General features: G+C 43.6%; 1 protein-coding gene and 1 long non-coding RNA gene across 4 annotated transcripts in view; one reads left to right on the top strand and one right to left on the bottom strand.

Moving 5' to 3' along the window:
• The window catches only part of NTRK2 (neurotrophic receptor tyrosine kinase 2), a 437,432-nt gene that overhangs the window by 228,608 nt on the left and 198,660 nt on the right, over positions 1–10,164 (bottom strand). The window lies entirely within an intron of this gene.
• LOC111821411 (uncharacterized) overlaps positions 9,113–10,164 on the top strand; it is a 30,190-nt gene continuing 29,138 nt past the window's right edge. The window contains exon 1 of the long non-coding RNA XR_002824840.1: positions 9,113–9,311. This is a non-coding gene — a long non-coding RNA (uncharacterized LOC111821411). The remainder of the gene's footprint in view (positions 9,312–10,164) is intronic.

The raw sequence follows: 10,164 nt of genomic DNA, 5'->3' as shown, positions 1-10,164 counted from the left end.
GTGTATTGACCCTTTAATAATTATATAGTGTCCTTCCTTATCCTTTGTGGTGGATTTTACTTTAAAGTCTATTTTGTCAGAGATTAATATTGCCAGTCCTGCTCTTCTATGAGTGTTGTTTGCTTGATATATTTTTTTCCATCCTTTGAGTTTTAGTTTGTTTTTGTCTTTAAGTCTAAGGTGAGTCTCTTGAAGGCAGCATATAGAAGGATTGTGTTTTTTTATCCAGTCTGCCACTCTCTGTCTCTTTATTGGTGTATTTAGTCCACTTACAGTCAGCATAATTATTGATAGGTATGACTTTAGTGCTGTCATTTTGATGTCTTTTTTTGTGTGTTGTTGACAGTGTCTTTGTCCCACTTAATTTTCTGTGCTGACTCATTTTTCTTTATGTGTTTTCCTTTTTTTCATTGTTGTTGATTTTGTATTTGCTGAGTCTTTATGTTTCTCTAGTTTTTTATTTTGACTTGTAGGATTGTTAGTTTCCTTTAGGGTTACCTTAATATTTACCCATATTTTTCTAAGTTTATGCCAGTATTTTATTTCTTCAACTTCTTCTCCATATGAAAAATCTATGTCTACATTTTTTAAGTCCCTCTTTTTTGTTTTAATCTTGTCATCTTTTACATAATTGACATTTGTTTCCCTGTCTTTAGTGTTTTAGCTTTGGTTTATTTTTGTGGCTTGATATCTGCTTGTCTGTCATCTGTTCTAGTCTTTGCTTGTTATCTGATGTTATTGATTTTCTAATTGGAGGACTCCCTTTAGTATTTCTTGTAATTTTGGTTTGGTTTTTGAAAACTCCCTAAACTTCTGTTTATCTGGAAATGCCCTAATTTCACCATTATATTTAAGAGACAGTTTTGGTGGATATATAATTCTTAGCTGGCAATTTTTTTCCTTCAAGGATTTACATATGTCATCCCTTTGCCTTCTTGCCTGTGTGGTTTCTGCTGAGTAGTCCGAGCTTAGTCTTATTGACTCTCCTTTGTAGATGACTTTTTGTTTATCCCTAGCTGCTCTTAAAATTCTCTCTTTATCTTTGGTTTTGGCAAGTTTGGTTATAATATGTATTGGTGACTTTCTTTTGGGATCTGCCTTATGTGGGGTTCGATGAGCCTCTTGGATAGATATCTTCTCATCTTTCATGATATCAGGGAAGTTTTCTGCCAACAAATCTTCACCAATTCTCTCTGTATTTTCTGTTATCCCGCCCTTTCTGGTACTCCAATCACTCATAGGTTATTTCTCTTGATAGAATCCCACATAATTCTTAGGGTTTCTTCATTTTTTTAAATCTTTTTATCTGATTTTTCCTTAAATAAGTTGGTATCAAGGGCTTTATCTTCAGTCTCACTAATTCTGACTTCCATTGCCACAGTTCTTCTCCTATGAGTTTCTATTGGGTTGTCTAATTCTGACATTTTATTGTTAATCTTCTGGATTCTGATTGCTGTCTCTCTATGGATTTTTGAAGCCTATTAAATTTGTCATTATGCTCTTCTCTAATCTTTTTAATTTCCTTTATTTCATGTTCCAAGTTTTGCTTAATTTCCTTCCTAATCTCTTGAAGAGTTCTGTATATTAATCTTTTGTGTTCTGCCTCCAGTAATTCCAAGTTATTTTGCTCTTTGGAAAATTTGTAGATTCTTTATTGTGGGAGCTTGCTGAAGCCATCATGGACTGCCTCTTTATGTGATTTGATATTGACTATCTCCGAGCCATCAGTAAGTTATTATATTTATTTATTTTATGTTTGCTTACTGTGTCCTAGCTTCTTGTTTTGTTTTCATATCCCCAAATAGGCTACTCGTCTGAGCTAGTTTGACTATTGGCACCTCTGAGGCTTTAATGTCCTGTCACCAGGTGGTTAGACCTGTTACTAGGTATTGGAGCTCAGGAGTCCACCCACTACTCCTGTATTGATTCAGCTCAGGTGCCCAGGTAGATAGCCACCAAATGTGTGGTGCAGGCTCTCACCTACAGTCCTAGACAGGCATGGGTGATCAGTGTATGCACAGGCATCTGGCTGCAGCAGGGGGACAAACTCTGAGCAAGGCAGGGGGCTGACGGCCACCCCCAAGTGTCCAGGAAGACATGTCCCTGTTCCCTAGAGTGCATAGGTGGTTGGGTTTTGCAGCCAGACTTTGAGCACCCAATGCTGTTGGCTGTAAGGACTGGGGGGCACCTCTTACTCCTGGTCCCCTATCACAGGTGGCTAGGTGGCATGGGTGGAGCCACCTGTCCTCAGGTCTTTGATGTGGGTAGGTGAAGACCCTGCTTAACGGGTAGAGCAGTGTCAAATGTCACAAACCTGCCACTTCACAGCTGAAACAGTTGAAGTTAGACTTCAGGTATATACCCTGTTGTACCGCGGTAACGAGGGCCTACGCAGTTAAAATGGCCCGCACAAGTGTATGCGGTGAAAGCCACTCAAACTCCGTGGATCCCTTATGCCTGCTCCTAGGCAAAGGAGCTGTGCTTCTCTTGAGTTCCTGGCTTAGTGGAGCCAGCGGGGTTTTTTTTCCCCTGTTTGTTAATTTGTTCACTCTCCAAGGCCGGGAGAATGGCTCAGGGCTTGTGACAGATCCTACTTCCAGCCCAGGGGACTCAGCAGTTGTAGAAGCAGGTCAGGAACACAGTGCAGAGCAGGGAGCTGGGAGGTGAATGCGAGAGAGGTTTTTCCCTAAGGGGGTTGTTTTTGATCCGCACTGTAGGCCTGACACAATTACTTATCTTTCGCCAGTTGAGGGCTGCTTCTCACTGGTTCTGGGTGGTCAAGTAAACTTTCTGCCTCTCAGGCTCTCCCGGTGCAGAATACAGCTCCCAAGCACCAATGCTTGCCTGCCTCACTGCTAAACCCCAAGCTGATCAGGCCTTAAGGGCTCAAGCTCTCGCCGGGTCAGGTCTGGCAACTCCTCGCTGCTTCTTAACCATCTCTCCCTCCCCCTCCCACTCAGTCTGGTTCCTCAACTTTGCCTTTGATGTTCAGGGCTCTTAAATTGTCATATATAATTGATTCACTTGTTTTTTTGGGTCTTTGTTGTAAGAGGGTCCACCAGAAGAGTCTGACTACTTTGCAGTCTTGGCCCCCCTGCTTCCAAAAGGTCACAGTCTTGAAAACCTATGGAGCAATTCTACTCTGACACACATGGGGTCACTATGAGTTGGAGTTAACTCAACGGCAACTAACAAGAACTAAACAGGATTAATTAGAGATGCAAAGCTGGGGATTATTGGTTTACTTTTGTGGTTTTGTGTTTGGTTGTAGTTGTTGTTTCTGTGCCACCCAGTGTCTACTTCCTCCTCCTGTAGAGATAACGTTTTCCATTTGGTTACCCACCCCACCCCTGGACAGTCAATGTAATTCAAGGTGGAACTCATAGCTCAGTCCTAAATAAATGCCCACTATGGACAGTTCAAGAATGGGTATGTCATTAAAGTTGATCTGATCAAAACAAAGCCTAGGATTTTTGTACCAACGTTGATGCTCTTTTTTCCTGCTGGATGGACACCTGGAAGGATGTAGTATCAGGAGTAGATAGAAGTTCTTCCTCATGTGATCATGAGAGAAAAGCTTGTTCCAAGTTGAGCTAGCCCAGTAGAAGAGAGCCAAAAGATGGATATGGTCACATTGTTTGGGCCTTGGATGGAGCCACATTCGAAGCTTGGTGTTTACTCCTTGATAATCTATTTACAGGAAACAGTAAATCCTCATTATTGGTCAAACCATTTTTAATGGAAAGATGTGAAACTAACTCCAGGATGGGGCCATAGGGTCTAATATTCAATAGTCAGTCCGGCATCACCAGAGGCAGGAATGTATGGGTAACGTATTCTAGAATCCTTCTGTGCACCAAAGTTTTATTGCCACTAATCTTGAAAAATCAGCCATTGGAAACCTTGTGGAGCACAGTTCCACTGTGACACACATGGGGTCCGCATGAGTCAGAATCAGCTCCACGGCAATGGGTTAATGTTGAACTGGACTCTTGTTCAATAGTCAGTACTGCATCACAGAGGCAGGAATGAATGGGTACCATATTCTGGAGTCCTTCCCTGCACCAAAGTTTGATCACCACTAATGCTGAATTGGCCTGTTATGGAGATGTAAATGTCCTTCTCTTCAAAGGCTGTTTGACAGGATGAAAGTCTTTTGGATTTCAATGACTCTGACTCCTCTGGAGCTGGGAGGACAGACTATTTTAGCAATTTCCATGGGAATGAATAGACACATACTTTAGCTATTCAAATATTTAACTAGCTCTATTGTTGTTGTTTTGAATCCCAAGGAGCCACAGCTGCCCGTTTGTGTCTGTTGTGCCGTTAAGGGGCTTGCTGATTCAGGAGGATCCCTTGAATGCTTTCATTAGCTTTCTCTCCTTTTCTCAGCCCAGGCCTAGGAGGAAATGAGCATTTGCAGCTCCAATTGCTGGGAACGCTGTGAGTGCTGAGGGTACTTGATAAATGGAGGCTCCAAGATGCCTGCTTTTTGATGGGCAGTTTGATGCTGGCAGCAGCCTGCATGGCAAGGCCTGTGTGGCTGCCTGATTAATTTACTGGCTATCGCTATGGGCAGGCAAATGAAACACAGGCCCGGGATTAAAGTGTAACAGGACAGATAGAGCATTAATCAGCCCAGGTACATGAGTCAGGAGGAGGTAAGGATCCAGAGAAAATAAAATGCCATGGAAAGCTGGAAATGATTTATTCTTTTTAATATATATCATCTAAGCCCGCTCTTTCTAGTTGCTTGGAGCCTACAAGTTGTAGGTCTCCATGTTGTGAAGACTTGACCATAAAACACTCCTTCCTTAAAACACCAGGGTGAAAGACACTGGCGGGGAAAATAAAGAATCATGAAGAATGAACTGACTGTAAGAAGGAAACAAAATTAAAAAATTCTCCATTTACAGTGAAATTTCCAGTTGTTTCTTTTTAAACGACTTATAAATATAGATTTTGCTTGGGGGAAATCATATTCTATTGACCAGATGAAGAAGAAGATGAGAGATCTGCTGATGAGGGCCAATTCTTCCGATCATTTTTGAAATGACTATAATATGAGAAAATAGTAAGGGTCTGTGGCAGGGTTCTGTTAACCCAACCAACTGAATTACTGTTAAGTAAGAACCCTTGAGCTCGAAAGCTTGGCTCTACACATTCAAGTGCTCTCATATTTGGAAATCAGCAAGAATAAATTCTTAGAGATGAAGCTGGAAATTTTATGAAACAGGACATTTCTCCCTCTAGAGTTTACTATGCCTCTTTGTGTTTGTTCAATCCACAATATTATAAGAACCTCTTTCAGGAAGGCTTGGTAGTTTAAACCCACCTGGCAGTGCCATGGAAGAAAGGCCTGGCAATCTGCTTCCATAACAATTATAGCCAAGAAAACCCTATGGAACACTTCTACTCTGTAACACATGGGGTCACCATGAGTCGGAACTGACTCCACAGCAATGGATTTGGTTTGGTTTTTGGTTTCCCTTCCTGTAATGGACAGAAACAAGTAACAGTCTTGCCTTTAGCATTCTGTAGCCCTTTATAGCTTCTAACAGTAACTATTTTATTCAGTCCCCCTTCAGACATGTCAGGTGGGGCAGAAAAGGACCAAGGACTCAAACCAATTACCCAGAAACATTGAGAAACGTGATTAGGAGGAATATTAGGAGGTCAGTTTTCCCCTTCCTCGTTCCACTCCCTTTACAAAAATTCTCTGACTTATTCTGAATGTGGGAGCAATCTATGATATCTTTCTAAACATAGAGTCCATTATTTTACTTTAAATAATAAACCCATCTATAGCTGGGCTAATGCTGGCTGAAAAGGCAGTGGCCACCGCTCTGGCTCAGGCCTCTCCAGCTCTCATGACAGCTGCTGCAGTGGTCTCCTCTTGCTCCCCTCTTGCTCCCCTCTTGCCCTCCTCCTGCCCACCCTCCATGCAGCAGCTGGAGAGAAACTTCTAAAATGTCACTCAGGTCCTCTCCCTCCCTCTACCTCTACTGGAAGTGGAGCAATGGTCCCACATCACTGCTGTAGACCTGGAGCCCAAACCCCTCATCTAAGTCTTGCACCAACTTCCTTCCCAAACTCTTCTCTTCCAATTCCCTGCCTCCCATCTTATACCTTGGCAACTGCAACAAGGATTAGTAGCTCTATGCTCATATTATGCTGTGTCTGCCTCTGTGTCTTTGCCAGTGCCAATCCTTTTCCCAGTTTTTTCTATTTATCCTTTATTACTCAAGGGTCACTTCCTTCAAAATACTTTCCCTGACCACTTCAGACTGGACTAAAAGTTTCTCCTCTCTGCTCGCATGAAGCCCTTTGCAGACCTCAATTATAGCCACACATTATAATTGTCTGTTTGCTTATCTATGTCCTCAACTAGATTATAAACTCTTCGAGGAGAAGCTATGGGTGTTTCAACTTCTTATCTTTACACAGTACACAGCATAGAGCCTCCACCCGTGGGCACAGGGCCGTGGCATTGCACTACAGCCTGAATGGAGCCCCTGAGGCTGCACAACTCAGGGAAGGGCCAGGCTGCCTGTGGCCCACCATTAGAGACCATGGCTTTGAGCTCTATAGCTCTGCCTTCCAAAATCTCCAGGGAAAATACAACTGTCTATGACAAAGATAACATGTCAAACCATCATGGACATTAAGACCAAGCACTGTTTGAGCAGCTGGCCAAACTATCAGTAGGGTGCTGGGAATGAAGGAAAAAGGACAGCCACCTTGAAGTGAAGGAAAGTGAGGGCAAGAAAGGCCTGCAGCCCAGGGGACCTCTTGAGAATTGGTGGAATACTGCACTGGCAGAGAGAGGGGCAGGGGTATAGGTGCCATGCCTTACCTATTTCAGAAGCCTTCCTGAGTACCCCAGGTATAATAACTGCTCATCCATTGTAGACCCAGTGATAAATTCATCAACATGTTCAGATTGAAAACCAACTGTGTACAATATTGTAGGAAGAACTAGCATTTACAGATTTCTTACTATGTGCCAGACATCTGTTATTAGATTCTCACCACCACACCATCAAGTAGGCATTGTGACCCCCATTTCTAAGGAAGGAACCAAGTCGCAGAGGGACTCGGTAAGCTTGAGGTCACACAGGCAGTAAATGGAGCAAAATGAGTGAGGAGTTCTTGCTCTTTAGATGCTAAAAATTGGTCAGAAAGGCTGGATTAGGGGTCATCCAGGCAGATACCTCTCTCATAACCCTGGGTCCCTTATGTGTTAGTTATCTACTGCTACTATAACAGAAATACCATAAGTGGGTGGCTTTAACGAACAGAAATTTAGTTTCTCAGAGTTGTTGTTAGGTGCCATCGAGCCAGTTGCGACTCACAGTGACCCTGTGTACAACAGAACAAAACACTGCCCAGTCCTGTGCCATCCTCACAGTTATTGTTATGCTTGAGCCCACTGTTGCAGTCACTGTTTCAATCCATCTCATTGAGGATCTTCCTCTTTTTCGCTGACCCTCATAGTTAGGAGGTTACAAGTCCAAATTCAGGGCACTGGCTCTAGGGGAAAGCTTTCTCTCTCTGTTGGCTATGAGGGAAGATCCTTATGTCTTTTCAGCCTCTGTTCCTCAGTTTCTCAGCTATCTTTGTGTGGCATCTATCTTCCCCCATCTGTCCTTGCTTGCTTCTGTGCCTAATCTGCTCTTTTTATATCTCAAAAGTGATTAGATTTAGGACACACCCTACACTGATATGTTCTCATTAACATGACAAAGAAACCTTATTCCCAAATGGGATTACATCCACAGGTACAGGTTTTAGGATTCCAACACATATTACTAGGGGGCACAATTCAGTCCATAACAGTCTCCATTGAGACACTCGTGGTCTTTCATAAACTTCCAGAAAACTGGGTGTTCAGGGTCAAAGGTCTTCATAAAGCCTTTGCATTGACTCTAGTAGTGGGTCTGGAACTCAGTCTCCTAGCTGTTCTTGCAGAAGTTCATCAAAGTTTAGCTTTCCCCCAAATTTAGCCTAAGGAACTGGGGGTTCTAGTGAGTGCTACCAGGTAGTGGTGCCAGTCTGCAGACGAGGTGGGGCTCCAATGCTCTCACAGAGCAAAGGCCCGACCTTCACTGAAATCATGTGCCCAGGGAGAGAGGAGATCTCACGGGCATGTATGTCCCACCAGACGATCTGCAAGGTGACCTGTGGTCTGGGAAACAGCGCTATGGGTGGGTAGGAAGGGAGAGGAAGAGATCAAAGCCAGAGCCCAAGCCCTGGAAGCTCAGATGGATCCTGGTGGGACTAAAGAGAAGGTGAAATCCTGAGATGAATCAACAACTTTGGCCAAGGATCTTCCTTTAGGCTCAGAGCTGATTTTATTAGGCCATCCAGAGCTAAGATGGAGTTCACACACTGTGTCTTAAAAACACAGCTGGCCCTCTGAAAAATGTAAACATGAGTTTTCTGAAGATAGCCCTGGCGGTCACTGGGAGAACAATCTGCAGAAAGGCAAGACTTGCATCAGGAGGGTGACGGGTTGAGTCCACTGCTGTTGGACAGTCAAGGACCTTTCACATGGAACATAGCTGCATCCCAACACATGCACAGCACCCAGACTAAGATTTGTCTTTTCCTGTGCTTAAGACAAGTAATGGCATGCAAGACTAGTTGGAAATGAAAACAGGGGATCAGGAGGGATTCCAGAGTCACTCACATTGGTTGTGTCATCAAATTTCTAGACAAAGGAGAAATAATTCTGCTTATTGCTTCAATGTTCTATCTATGGGGCTCAATATAATCTGCACATGTAGAAATAGCTGGGCCACTAACATTTTCCAATTTTAGTGGAATGCTTCTTATCACATAGCCATGGACTTGCTATGTCCCAGCCTCAACCTGGGACATTCATTCTTTCACTCATTTATTCAACAAATGGTTATGATGATAAAATATTTTGAGGCAAGTGAACAAAATGAACAAACATGCCTGCCATCGATGCATTTTGTGGGAGGAGCAGATGATAGACAACAACCACAACCAAAAGGAAACACACAGCCTATCCGGGAGGGCTAAGTGCTCTGGAGGGAAGTTAAGCAAAAGTGATAGGGAAGGTCAAGCAGAGGTAATGACGGCAATTCGAAAAACATGGTCAAGGAAGGCTTCGCAGAGAAGGTGATATTTGAACAAACACCTAAAGGAGAGAAGAAGGACGTTCCAGGAAGAAGGAATAGCATGTACAAAGGCCATGGGGGGAGAATTTCCTGCGGATGGGCTATGAACAGCAAGTGGCCAGCGTGGCCAGATAATCTAGGAGAGCAAGCAGCTTAAACCAGGTTAGTAGCTGTGAGGTGGAGTGAAGCAGTTGGACTCTAGATATATTTTAAAGGTATAGCTAACATGGTTTGATAAAGGCTTGGACAAGGAGTGTGAGCAAAAGCGAGGAGTCCTGGTGGCTCATAGAGGTTGGCTTAAATATCTGTTTATTAAGATGGGTCAGACTACGAGAGAGAACATGGTAAGTGTAAAGTGGAATCCCTGGGTGGTGCAAAGGGTTAATGCACTTGGCTGCTAACTGAAAGGTTGGAGGTTTGAGTCCACCCCAAGGTGCATTGGATGAAAAACCTGGCAATCCATTCCCAAAAAATAAACCATTGAAAACTATGGAGTGCAGCTCTTCTCTGACACACATGGGGTTGCCATGATTTAAAGTTGACTTGATGGCAACTGGCGAGTGTAAGGTGCCTACTAGGCACTCAGATGAAGCTGCTGAGCAGGCAGTTGGATATCTAAGTCAGGAGTTCGGGAGAGGTCTTGGCTGGAGATAAAAATTTAGGCAATATCAGCATTTTAAAAAGTCGTGAAACTGGATAAAATTACCAGAAGGGGGAGTGTCGCTAGAGAGAACAGGGGCTCAGACACTGAGTTCTGGGCTTGGCAACAATTATAGTTGGTAGAAGAGAAGGCGTGGCCACTGAGATGAGAGGAAACCAGGAGAATGGGGCGTCCTGGAGGTCAAATGGAGAAAGTATCAAAGGAAAACTCGAGCAGCTGTGCCAGATACTTCTGACAGGCCAGATAAGATAAGAACCATGAGTGACCACAGGACTTGGTAACGTGGAGACCTTGCAAGGGCAGTTCCGGTGCAGCAACCGGAGAGAGAGCCTGATCGGAGTGAACTAAAGAGAG

The sequence above is a fragment of the Trichechus manatus genome, unplaced genomic scaffold (assembly GCF_000243295.1).
Source record: "Trichechus manatus latirostris isolate Lorelei unplaced genomic scaffold, TriManLat1.0 scaffold00082, whole genome shotgun sequence".
In the NCBI taxonomy this organism is placed as follows: Eukaryota; Metazoa; Chordata; class Mammalia; order Sirenia; family Trichechidae; genus Trichechus; species Trichechus manatus.
The sequence above is the reverse complement of the archived record's forward strand: the minus strand, read 5'-3'. Positions and strand labels throughout refer to the sequence as shown.